We start from the raw sequence: 14,065 nt of genomic DNA, 5'->3' as shown, positions 1-14,065 counted from the left end.
CTTACATTTGTCATTCCTGGCACATGATCGTGCTACAAAATAAATAAATTCACAATCAGGTAAAGACACTTGTTAAATCCATTAGTGACTTAGTAACCAGAGCAGTGGTTAAAATAAAATCATGTGGTTCTCCCTCAATGCCCAAAGGAACTAGTGAAGCAGCATTCAGTGTAGAAGAATGGATGAATGTAATATGTGAAGCAGATAGCTGCAAAATTTCACAACATGACTGTCGATCAGTGGGTAAGTGCTGAATTTTCAAGATGAGACGGGCAACCACAGTATGGGGTACAGCAACCGCTAGTGGAGAGCTCAACTAAATTTTTTCAGATGCTTCATGAAGGCAGGCAGCTGTCGCATTGCAGCACAAACAAGGCAGCAGTCTATCGCGACTGGGTGCAGTGGTGAATAGTAGTAGGTTAAGGGTCTTTTCTGACCACCATCTGTTTGCACCAATATACCAATTGCGAATCCATTAGGTTCTTGGCAAGAGTAAACACAACGCAGTGCAACTCTTTAGGTCAGAACAGCTGTCATCCAACTTGAACACAGTGTACACATGCATAGTGGTGTGGGATTACGTTAATTACCCTGTAAGCATGTTTGTTGCATGTAGTGCTGTAGATTCATACACTCTGCATAATCCTGCCATGTGGTATTGGGCTCGGAGGGTTGCAACTGGTTTTTCCTTTGAAGAAGTCTTTTAAGTCATGAGATCTTGGTGACTTCTGGTAGTGAATGCATGTGGGAACAAACTCCATTGTTAGATTTTTTTTCTGCACAGCAGATAGGAGCAGCAAGTAGGATAGTTTAATGGCTATGTATGTTACTTAGAAATAGTAGCTAATCTTGCAGGTTGAAGATGTCTGTATCAAACTCTGGCTTGTGGAGAGGCAGATGGGCACATACGGCTCTACAGCACCACATGCAACAAGCATGTTTACTAGGTAACATAATCTGTTCATAGCCTGTGCAGCTGTAAACACACATGCTCGGCATCAACTGTAAATCACTACTCACCTAAGCAGTGACTAGTCGGTGGATGGTGCAGCAGTCTGAAACCAAGATCTCAGGACAGCTTGAGCAGCTCTGGCTTGTTGCCTTGCAACTATATCCACACAATTACGCTATGTGAAGGTGTGTGGAGTTTACCATGGGGCAGTCCTGAAGATGTCAGTTATTGGTATGTTTCCAAGTAAAGCCACAGTGGCGCACTGTTTGGGGGTGCAGAGAGGCGAGGGGCAGTTAAGATTATGGCAGGTTTGGATACATTTGACAATCCACCTGGCTATATCTGCCTTATGAAATGGAGTGACCTTTATGAGGCTGTGCAAAGACAATAAAAAGCTATGTCTTATGAAACACTTGGTCCAATGATGTAATACATAAGAGCATGCTTGATGTATAAAGTGTGTAGAGCCCTTTCAGCAACTGAGTCAGGCTGGGGGAAAGAAGACCATGAGCTCTATTGTTTGGTTCAGATGAAAAGGGGACACAACTTTGGACAAGAACACAGGATAAGTTCTAAAGACAACTGTCATTGTGAACCTGGAAGAAAGACTCCTGTAGAGTAATAGCCTGTAATTCACTAATATGCCTAAAACAAGTTATTTGTACTACAGTGATCTTCCAGGAAAGAAATTGTAAAAGCAAGAGTGAAAAGGTTCAAAAGCAGGGCCCTTGAGTCTAATGAGGACAATGTTGAGGTTCCAGTCTGGGGTCAGTGGTACCCTCAGTGTGGTGACTCGTTTAAGGCCTTCCATGAAGGTTTTAATAGGACAGATCTTAAATAGCAGCAAGTGCTCCCTGTTTTGAATGTATGCTGCAAAAGCAGGTAGGTGTAGCTGTAATGAGGTATATGTGATCCCTGATACATACAAATGCAAAAGGTAGCAAATGGGATCTTCCACCACTTATGTAAGAGGGTTAAAAGTACAGTAATGCACACACCTCTACTATTTAGTCATATAGCAAGTTTGCGTGGTGGGCCTGCAGGCTTTTTTTACTATATTCATACACTCTTGGGGAAAGTTAAGGTAGCCACACTCCAGGACCTCAGAAGACAGACTGCTAGGTTGAGCTGCCTGGGGTCCAGCTGTCTGACTGTCTTTGTGAGAAGGGCCAGCCTGCTGGGAGCTTCTTGTGTGGTACAATAGACATCTCTATGCGGAAGCCAACAGGATGAGGGATATCTGCTGCAGTTTCCTCACTACGTATGGTAGAAGTGGGAGAGGAGGAAAAGCATATGCAAAGATCCCTGACCGGTTAATCCACAGTGCATTGCCCATGGACTGGAGTGTGGAAACCTGGAGGCAGAGTTTAAGCATTTTCACATGTGGTGATGAGGTCTATCTCTGGGACCCCACCCATTGAAGAAAGGGAGAAGGGTTTATCGGTGGAGTTCCCACTCGTGGACTTGTTGCTGCATCCAGCTGAACATGGTCTGGAAAGTCATTGTCCACCCCAGAAGGTACTCCACTGGGAGATGTACGCAGTCACAGCTTGCCCAGCGCCAAATTCACTGTGCTAATGCGGACAGCTCCGGGCAGAATGTAATTGTATTCTTATAGCGCTTATTACCCCTACCTGGAAGTTAAAAACACTTTTCTGCAAGTAGGATGCTACTCCGGAACCCAAAAGGATTAGTGGTGGATTACGATAGGGAATTATGAGTACAGTTTTAGAAAGAGTTGATTTGAGCAGAGGATATGTGAGTTTGTTTGTGGGTTTGAATAGAATAATGGAGGGATAGAGGAGGGAAGTATCCAGAAGTGTTTGTTGGGAGTGGATAGTAAAAGGATGAGTAAAGGAGATATGGAGGAGGGAAGAGTCTGTAGAAAGAGGTTAGAGAAATCATAGTAGTAGAAGAGGTTTTGAATGAGTCAAAGGTGAGATAAGAGAGGGAGAATTTAGTAGGGTTGTTAGGGAGATCATAGAGGTAAACTGAGGTTTGGGGTGAGCCAGGAGCAGTAGAGGAGGAAAGAGCTTAGGCAGGGTAATTTTGGAGATCAAAGTAGTAGAATGGGTTTGGGAAGAATCAGAGAGTGGGGATGGAGGATAGACTGATAGAGATATAGGGTGATGGTGAGACAGAGTAAAGCTTACGAGAGAGATTTAAAAAAAAAAAGAAAATCTGTTGTGTACAGTAGAACTAAAGTAATCAAGACACGTAAATACATAGTAATGGAATATATGTGTAAGGAATATAATGATGGACATAATATTTTGAGATTTAAAATTGTGCTGTATAAACACAGACTTTCAAGATTAGCAATATTTTAGGTTAATTAATTTGTGTACTACATTTTATCTTTCCTCAATTTTCAATAGCGAAATGCATGCTGATAAAATAGTTAAGACAACATTTGCTCATTGTGATAGCTAAAATGAAAGCAGGGATTCATAAGTGTCTAATCTATCTAGGAACTATGCAATGACCACGTGAAGCAAAGAATATTATACACATATGTATACATACACATATACACGTACATTGTGTGTGTGTGTGTGTGTGTGTGTATATATATATATATATATATATTTATATACACACACACCCACATATATACATTTAACCATGAGTAAATATACAGGCTTAAAGAGTATGTACATATTTTATTATTAGGAAATAGTAATTATACATATTTCTTAAAGAAATAAACACATCTAGATATAAACACATAATCAGATTATAATATGCATATGCAATCCATTGATGTTTGGATATGAAGGAAAGAGCCAATTCTTGAGTAGTCTTCTGAAGACATGACAGTTATCTGTGGATCTTATGTTTGGTGGTAATGAATTCAATAGCTTGGCTGCTTGAACAGAGAAGGATGTACCACCTATAGTATTTTTCTTGTATGGTAGTGTTTTAAGGCGGGGTGCCAATCTTGAGCGGAGGTTTCTTTGTTGAATGTATTTGGTGATTTTATTCCTGATAAAGAGGATCTGTTCCATGTATTCCTTTGTGGGTGATACAAAGCAGCATGAAGATTGATCTTCTGGCAACCGTTAACCAATGTAGTGCCTTCAAGGCGGGGGAGATGTGGGCTTGTGGCTTTACATGTAGTAGTAGTCTGGTAGCCGAGTTCTGAATACGTTGTAGTTTTTTTCATAGTAGATAGAGATGATCTATGGTAGAGACCATTGGCGTAATCTAGTTTAGATAGTTCAAGAGATGTAGTAGCCTGGACTTCGTGTGGAAATTTGACGTGGGGGAAGATGAGTCGCAGAGTTTTCAAGATTATGAAGCTACATTGTTCTAATTTTTTCGTTTGAGCATTCATTGTTAACTTGGAGTCCATGGTAATTCCAAGGATCTTAAACTTCCTTATATTCTTGAGGAGGTGGTCACAGATAGTCAGGCCAGGCACACAGAGGTCAGATTTTTCTAGTCACCACATGGGAATATTTCTGTTTTGGAAGCATTCAGTTTGAGATGGCGCAAAGTCATCCAACTGATCAACGACTTTGAGGCAACTGAAGATTTGTGAGTTTCCAATGTCTTTGGGGCATTCCAATCTAAGGAGTAACTCTGCATAGTTGTAGCATGTGGTTTGAAATTCATTGATCAATTCTGGCAAGAGGTCCAAGAGAAGTAATGCAGTAGCTCTATTGAAGTCAACTGTGTTTTTAAGATAATCCCAGATTGCGATGAGTGCAGATTCAGAGCCTCTTCCTGGGCAGAATCCAGTTTGGTAGTCTGAAAGTATGGAACTATCTTCAATGAATTGGGACATCTTGGTGAATGCTGCTCTATCAGTTTGCCCAGGAAAGGTCCATTTGTAATTGTTTATAGTTGTAGGGGTCCTTCGGGTCCAGATTTGCCTTTTTAAGGTCTTCAGGAAAGGTTCCAGTAGATAAAGAATTATTGATGATTCTTCTTACAGGTGTGGCAGCAGAAGTATGTAAAAAAAAAATCTTGAAGATGCGGGCTGGACAAGGGTCAGAAGGGCTGACGGAAGGCCTGCTTGCTTTGACCAAATCCATAAATTCACTTTGTGATATTTGTTTGAAGGAGTACAGATGCTGGGTTGGCTTACTCTTGTAGGAGATTTTAGGAAATTAGTTGGTGCTGGTGGTTTTCCTATGTTTTAAATAGGAGTCAAATGTATCTGCCTTAGTTGTGTAATGAATTGTCAGTTTGTCTGTGAATTCTTGAGTAATGGGATGAGTTTCTTCCCTGCAGTTAGGTTTTTTAAATTAATTGAGAAGTTTATAAACTTCTTTATTAGCAGAACTAGCATTTTGAATTCTGTTTGAGTAGTACCTTTTTGATTGTTGATTTGTATATTCGGTTAGGTTTGTGAAGATAAAGTTTGTCTTGAATGTGGTTTCTTTTGAGTTGGGTTCATTGCAGCATTCTGATTTGTTGTTTTATCTTTTTTAGTTCTGTATTCCTCCAAGGTGATGGTCTTTTTTTGTCATGTTTAGTTTCTTTGAGTGGTATTAGGAAATCGAAAGCTTCCTGTAGTCACTCAAAGTTTTGGAACAGAATTTATTGTGTCTAAATCTGTGTTGGCTATTAGTTGTGTTTCTGAGTCTTCACAATTGAGCTTGTTCCATGGTCAATTGATGTATGCAAGGTGGTCTTGGGTGTGCTGGTTTGTGTTGTTTTATGTTGGAAAATTACCAAATAGTGGTCTGACCATGCGACTGGCGCAATGCTTCAAACGGAAACTAGTTCTGGGATTACAAAAATGATATCTATGATATATCCAGCAATGTGTTTGGGATTTTGTACAATCTGATGTAGGTTCAATATGACTAGGAATGCAAAGGTTGGAATATAGCGTTATAAGGTTTGCAACTGTGTCTAGAAATGTGTTTGGAAATGTTGAATTGTTAGGCGGAGGTCCGTATAGGAGGAGAAAGTTACAGTAGGAAGATGGTGTCCTGTTGCATTTGGTGATAAGGGCCTCACTACTTTGTTTGGAAAAGTTTTCTGTTTTATTGAGAATTATTGATTGTTTGACTATAAGACCTAGTGCACCTCCTGTTTTGCCTACACAAATTTGTGTATTGGTTTGATAGCACGGAGAAATGGCTTCATACAACACTGGAGCCATGTCATCTCCCAACCATGATTCTGTGATGAATATTAAGCCAGGTTGTGTGTCAGTGAGCAGGTTGTAGATGTGGTGCTTATTTTTTTTAGAGTGATTGAGCATTTATGAGCAGGCAGTTTAGAAAATGTGCTATGGTGGTGGTGTCATTTTGTTTTGGAGAAGGTTGAGTAGTATATTTTGAGTATTTTGAGTTTGTAGCAGATGTGTTATTAGTTGTGATAGCTGTACGAGAGTCAAATAGTGTTGTTTTTCTATACTGTGTTCATCGTCCACCAGGCTTAGGAGGCATTTTGTAGGGTCTGTGAGTTGGTGGTGGGCTTGGTGGCTAAGTGAGATGAGTTTAGACATTTGTGTAGCATAGCCTTGTATAACAGACAGGGGGATGCAAAGTTGTTAATTTTGTTTGCGTCTGTTTAGGGTGGAAGGAGTATGGGCTAGAAGTAGTGGAGGAGCATGTGGATCATAATCTAAGGCTCTAAATTGTGCAATGGATGAGAGGCGGGTGAATTAATGTTGCTGTCTTGGGGTGGATGTGGTAGATGTTTGTGAAGAGTGAGAATTCTGGAGTAAAGATTGGTCAGGATTTGTATTTGTGTAGTCATGAGGGTGGGAGTGAATGTAATGGAAAGTAATATGAAAGTTTGTGTTATTTTGATATGCTGGTGTATGTGGTTTGTTTAGTTTTTGTAACGTAGTGAGAGGAAAAAATTGATTTAGTAGTTTCCTGTGAAGGATTTACATGTGAGTTACTGCTGATGAGTGGTGTTTGAGTAGTAAAGGGGGTGGTGATGTGTTTCCGATACGAGTGTATGAGGTGTGTAGGAGGGTATGGACAAGAGTAAAGAGTGTGTCTTAGATTTGATCGCTTGAAAAGGTAATATGGGTGGTGGACTGTACAGATTGTATGGTTGAGTGTAACTGGTAAAAAGATGAGGGTGTTGGATGGTGTGATGGAAGGGTGAGTATAGGTGTTATGATTAAAACAAAGGGTCTGGTAGGAGCAAACTGAGAATAGTGTTGGTGTTTTGTATGAACAGGAAATTTGTGTCTGGATGGGTGAAAGTTATGTAGAATGTGGCTTTGGTTTGTGTGGAGGTGTTAGTGATAATGGACAGAATTGTGTTTGGTGTGAGACTGAAGGTGTCTTATGTTGTAGCTGTGGTAGATATGTGTATAGGTGTAATATGTGGGGTTTTGTGGTTGTTATTGAGACATTGAAATATGTATGAGTTTTGTTTGTGGTGCAGGAGTTGGATGCCTTTTCTGATATTGTGTTTGGATGTTGGAGGATGTGGAGAGTTAGGTCCTTTCTGAAAGATAGAAAATTGGGCAGCATCTCTGGCCCCAGGCCTGACCCGAACAGGCCCAAACATGCAACTGCCCCTGTCCTCTTCGCCCTTAGCCTCGACGTCTGAGCTGAGACACCCTACAGGCCAACGGAACCCTAGCCCTAACCAATCAGATTTCTAAACCTAAACCCTACGGTCAATGGGAGACCTGGCCCTAATAACCAATCACAACCCTAGCCCTGACAGCCAATCATAGCAGGAAACCTAAAAATCTTTGACCAATAGGAACCCTAGCTCTAGTACCATGCACGGCCCTAGATTTGACAACCAATCACAACAAAAACCCTAAAAACGTTAGACCAATAGGGACCCTAGCCCTAGTACCAAGCACAGCACTGGCCCTGACAGCCAATCACAACGGAAACCCTAACTGTATGCCTTAAGCCAATAGTAATACTAACCCCAGCAACCAATCACAACAACATATGCAACAACCAATAGAAACTTATATAAGGGCTAATTTACCTTAAGTCCAAGCCCCTGTGGAAGGGAGGTGCTCCTCTATTCAGAATCTCCTTGGATACAGACGGGCAGAATCCACACTTCCAAGCTAGCAGTCTACTTTCCAGGTAAGGGACAGATCAGAAACCACTGAAATACTGCTCGTCGCCCACTCAAATATATGGCTTTTTCAAGGCAAAAACAAGTAGTGCACACACTTTCCAAACACTGTTTAAATCATAGAGCAGATTAAGCAGTCTCCTAAACACACTCTAGTTAGCCACTGAGGTGTATGTAGCCTTGTGAACAAAAGGTTTTGGGTGGGGGGGGGGGGGGGGGGGGGGAGGGAGATTAAGGCAGTCTTTGTGAAAAACTAGGAGCCATCTTGCTTTTGGGGATAAAACATGGCAGTGATATTGTCTGCCTGGACCAGGACTACTTTGTCTTGAATGTCTTGGAGAAAGGCTTTGAGGGCTAGTAGTTTAGCTAAAAGCCCCAGATAATTGATGCAGAGACCTCATTGATGGGTGGCCACAGACCCTGAACAGCCATGTTCTCTGGATACACCCCAGCCCCCTCCAACAACCCAGTGAGCGTCCATGGTGATGGTCACCTACAGAACTGGATCTGCGAAAGGCCTGCCCAACAACAAGTTGTTGCTGATTCTACGACCCCAGAGAGCAATTGGGCCAGGCCCTGAACAATAGATCCTCCCAGTGAACCTATGCTTGAGGCCCTTCTACCAAGAGGCACTAATGCCGTGGACTCACAGGGAACCTTGCGTGATGAAATATGGTTATAGAAGAGACCACAATACCCAAGAGGTGCATCACTGAGAGGACACACTGGCTGAAAAAAGAGGAAGCAACTGCTGAAATACTGCCTCCCTTTGACCGCTTGGGTGTGCCTTGCTAGCGATGGCATTTAGCACAATACCAGGAAGGTCTGGATCTGAAGGGTTTGTAAGTGGGACTTGGTAACCTACTGTAATTAAACCTAAAGTTACGGAGCAGACATGGCCACTTTGGTGTGGGTTAGGCATTTCTGCCTGCTAGCAGTCTTGATCAGCCACTCATCTAGATGAGGGAAGACAGGTCTTCCTCAACCATCCCCCACTCCGCGTGTCTGAGGTGGGCAGCTACTACCGCTAGGCAATTGGAGAAAAGCCTTGGGGCTGTGGTGACGCCAAAGGACACCACATTGAGCTAGCAGTGCTGGTATGTGAAAGTAGGCATCCGTCAGGTCTAGCGGCCATGAATTCACCTTGTTGAAGCAGAGAAATAACATACTGCAAGGTAGCCATGTCAAAATGCTCATAATGCTTCTCTTGAGAAGCCTGCGATCGAGGATTGGTCTGAAAGTCATCCTTCTTGGGTATGAGGAAGTACAGGGAGTAGATGTCTTTGCCCTGGTCTTGAGGAGGCACTTGAAACCTTTTCTTATAAGAGGGTGTGGAGAGAGAGAGAGCATGCGGGGGGTAGGCTGTTTGGTGGGGCTGAGGTGAACTTAAGACAGCAGCCCTGCTCTACAAAACATAGAACTCACTGGTGTAAGGTGATTTCCTCCCAGCGGGTAACAAACAATGAAGTGTCCTCCAACAGCTGTTGTGTGATATGGAGGTTAGGGGGACGACGTGCAGGTCAAGTAAGTCCTTGGTGGCAGTGGCTCACTTGGGGGGAGGCCCTCATCCTTGCCTCTTAGATTACCACAGGTGTCCCTCAAGTACTATGTTGGTGATAGGACTATGTTGGATCTGGGGAGGTTGCCTTTGACCTGCCTGTTGCCTGTGTTAGGAAACCCTGGTTGGTGCTTGAAGGGCACTCATGGTCTTAGGGGTGTCTGTGTCCTTTACTTTTTCCAACAACTCATCAGCCTGTGGATGGAAGAGGTTCTTTCCATTGTTGGTCAAGTTGAGGGGCATGTTGTACCTCTGACTTATAGCCAGAAACATGCAGCCAGGAGTGGTGCCAAAGATGTTACCCCTCTATCATCTGAGTTTAGCACACACCGTATAGTGGTGTTATAAATGGCTGTCCCTGCCACATCAATCTCACCCCTTCCCCGTACTGCTCAGGTTGTTAAAGCAAGACCTCCAATTACTTTCCACTGGGCCTTGCCATATCTGGACAGGAAAAGTACACAATTGGCTATGTGCCAGCAAGTGACAGCACCAACCCTTTTGCCAGCCACATCAATGCACTTGCCCTTCTTACCTGGACAACTGAAGAAGGGTCACCAGTGGCTTGAGCCGCTGCACTGTTACAGGCACTAGAAACCAACAGGGAGTCTGGTGGGGGAGCTGGCCTCCGATATATAGGGGAATCATATAGTGCAGGCTTAATCATTTTCTCAATCCTGGGTGATTTGAAAGGCTCGTTGAAAATATCTGAGAATGATTTAACCATACCATTCTGTATTGGGAGAAACTAGAGGGAATGCTCAGTTCTGGGCAGTGCCTCCATCAGGAAATAGTCATCCTCAGGACATGGTCTGATAAGTGTCTGTCATGAGCCATCTGAAAGAAACACTAAATCAAGATAGATATCTGTAGGAACCCCAACTGGCATCTCCTTGGTCAGCCACCTCTTCTGCTGCACCAACTTGTAAAGATGCACTTTGCAAAACGGAATATCATTTTGCTAATGCATGGATTGTAAAACAGACTTCTCTACGGAACCTTTAATCGGTCTCTCCAGGTTGAGAAGAATACCCTTCACTGGAGTCCACTTAACCTTTGTATATCTGCAGCAGCTGAAGCATCCTCTGGTAAAGCCCATTTTGACAAATACTCCTGAAATTTCTTAACACCAGAAAAATACTATTTTGTCAGAACTTTCAATTTGAAGAGAGAAACATGGTCCAGTTTTGTTTCCCCTTTGGGTACGTTTCATCTACTGCATTTGAAAATATTAAGAGCTGCAACACTGACCATCGTTGCTGAACTAGTCTTGCCCAACAGCTTGCAGACACTGATTTAGCGATGCCCCTCTGAAATGGTTACCAAGGACCTTGCTCTACATGCCAAGTGACGTCCACTGATTTGGGAGCAGAAGCACCACAACTGCTAAATTAGAGAATATTTCAGGATACCCACCTTGGATCCACTGCGCCCCAGGGCATAGCTCAAAATCAACACAAGCCTGTAGCGAACGTGGACTGCAGAAGTCATTTGTGTGGCGCTTGCACCACCTAGACGTGGTAATGCTACAACAGTTTGCTTCAAAACCCACTAAAACCTTCTGATCTGCTTTGGAGATCATCATTTTCACTGTCCTAATAATCTTTAGTGTATATAAAAAATAAAAAAAAATAAACTGTGGCTCTCACCAGACAACGGAGTTCCACTCTAGAATCACCTCATTCATTTTGACCTTACTTTAAGCATATCTGTGACCTTTCAGGAGGATCAGATCAGCTTCCCGGCCTGTCCCCTACAAATGGGGCACTACTCTCCATTTGGCACATTAATCCTGAAAGATGTTCCACGACCATTGCTAGACATTTGGTGAACTCACAAGGTGCAGTAGTGACTCCGAATGGGAACACTTTGAACTGACAGTTTTCCCTGAATGACGAAACTGAGGTATTTTCGGTGAACTGGATGGATTGGTATGTGAAAGTAAACATCCTTTAATTCCAATGCAGACATAAAGTTACCCTGTTGTAGTAGAGGGATCACATCCAGGGGAGTTACCATGTGAAAGTGTCCTGACAGGATGTAAACAATTTAGCGGCAGAGGTCTAAAATAAGCAGAAGTGATGTATTGTTGGGGAATTAGTAAGTACATGGAGTATACTCGTGTGCCTTGCTGGTGAAGAGGGGCAGGCTCTATGGCTGCTTTGTGAAGTAGAGCCCATACTTTTTCTTTTAGCAGATTTAAACATTCTATGGAAAGTTTGTGTTTGCAAAGTGGGACATTTGGAGGAGTTTTGATGAGCTCCAGACAACAACCATGTTGGATAATGTCCAACATCACTGGTCTGTTATGGTTTTGCAAGTGGGGAGGAAAAGCTGTAGATCTCTCCCGAAAGGTTAGATGGTTGGGGGAGGAGAGGGGGTTGACAAAAGAGTCACTGTTTGGAGGTGGATGGGGTGGTGTAAGTGGAGGCACCCTTTACATTACCTTTCGAGTTGATTCCTCAATGTGTGCCTCCGTAATATCCCCTTGAAGAGGAGGTTTGATGCTGTTGCTTGTAAGAGGAGGTACAGGCATCTGATAAAGATGTTTTGATGCCCTGTTTATATGTTGGATGCCGAAAGGAGCCACTAGGATTGGGAGTCTGAAGTACCCCCAAGGATTTGGCAACTTCTGAATCTTTCTCCATTTTTCCTAAAGTCTGAACCATCTGGGGGATCAAGGAGATGTTGTAGGTCAAAGGGGGCATTCAAAACCATCTGCTGTAGTTCTGGATTAAAGCCAGAAATGCATAACCAGGCATGTCTTCGCAGTAGTACACTTGTATTTATGCCTCTGCCAGCTGTGTCCGCTGCATCAACAGCACATCTGATGGAGTTGTTCAAGATCATTTTACCCTCTTGAAAAAATTGGTGGCCTTTTTTCTTGTACTCTAAGGAGATGTCGGAGGATTTACTCCATTTCATCCCAGTACGCTCTGTTGTATATTACCAACAGCCCTTGAGTGTTGGCAATTCGCCAGTGGTTGGCTGCCCGTATTGCCACTTTTACCTGATTCATCAATGAGTTTAGACTTCTTATCAGGTGAAGGGGCATCAGCTGTATGAGAATTATCCCTCTTACAGGCATTAGAAACTACCAGCAAGTCTGGAGGGAGTTGGCCCTTGATGTATGGCGGTTCAGGTGGTGCAGCTTTGTATTTTTTATCCATACCCAAGTAATAATATGGGCGTGCACTGGATCTTTAAAGATCTCTTCTGCATGATGGGTTCTTCCTTTTTAACATGGGCAAGTACTGGCATGCCCGAGTGGTAGAAGGGACTTGAGGAAAAAAAAATCTTCCTCTATATTGGAAGGAGGCTGGATGATATGTAGCTCCCCTAGCTATAGGTTCCTGGAATTATGTTGCATCATCGGGGGGGTGAAGGTTTAGCTGGGTAGAGGTCTGGGTCAGCATCTCCGATGGGGGGGGTCAATATCATATATGTCCCATGGATCTGTGGGTGGCTGATATACATCATATCCCCCTCCCTGGTCCCCGGTGTAAGACTGAGGGAAGCCCTGCGGAGTAACATAACATATATCAGTAGGTGAAGGAGGTGGTGAGGAGGCTGGAGGAGAAGCAGGCAAATGTGGCTGTATAGGGCTGGTGGCAAAGTCCTTTTTTAGGAGGTGCAGGTAAATCAATTACCTCCTCGAAGGAAAGCTGTTGCTTCGATGGAGTAGGTATCAACCTCAGTGCCTTTGCCAAAATTCAGCTGGTAAGAGGCGAAATATGAATTTTCATTTGCTTCGGATCGAGCCTCTCAGTCAGTCTCTACGATAGGTTCCAGTACCATAATGGAAGGTATTGGTGCCAAACTAGATCTTTGTTTTGGCGCACAGGTGAACGTACTTTAAGTGGTGGAAGCCAGGGTGCTCTGAGCCGATGATGAAGATGGTCGGCTCAGCACAAAGACTGGTTGGCTCAGTAAAGCAGTGGGAAGTTTCAGCTTGACTTTGGGGCCATATCAGATTGCAGGGCATCCTTAGCAGATGGCCAGTGCCTACCATGGCCTGTCAGCAGTATTGGCCCGGGAACCGTACTTTTGGTCGGAACCAAATGTCTCTTGGCGGGCTGGACAGGGACATGGGTACTCAATGTCCTGAAGGAAGATCTTGCATCTGCATGCAAGCTCTATTTCGGAGTTGGATTCGGAGTCCAGAATGGAAAAAGCCTCTTCCCTCTGCTGCCGAGGCCTCATGCAGTTCTTCCTATTGCTCGACATCGTGGTGATCGAAGATATCTGGTGCCTCTTACACGTATTTGCGCTACATTTCTATCTGACGCACCAAACGATCCCACAACATTTTCTTTGATTGGAAAGATCGACAAGCCTCAGTTTTCCTCGTTGCGGTCTGGAGACAGACACAGGTTGCAAACCTGATGGAAGACGATATGCAGGTATTTCGTGTGGCAGCTGGGATGGAACCGAAATGGAGTACTTTCCATTAGGAGCACATGGTTGTTTGAATCCGATGAGATGACAAAGAAGGCCAAATGGGCAAGGCCTGCAGAACATGAGTG

Source organism: Pleurodeles waltl, chromosome 12, assembly GCF_031143425.1.
Source record: "Pleurodeles waltl isolate 20211129_DDA chromosome 12, aPleWal1.hap1.20221129, whole genome shotgun sequence".
Classification (NCBI taxonomy): domain Eukaryota; kingdom Metazoa; phylum Chordata; class Amphibia; order Caudata; family Salamandridae; genus Pleurodeles; species Pleurodeles waltl.
Note: the sequence above shows the minus strand (reverse complement) of the source record.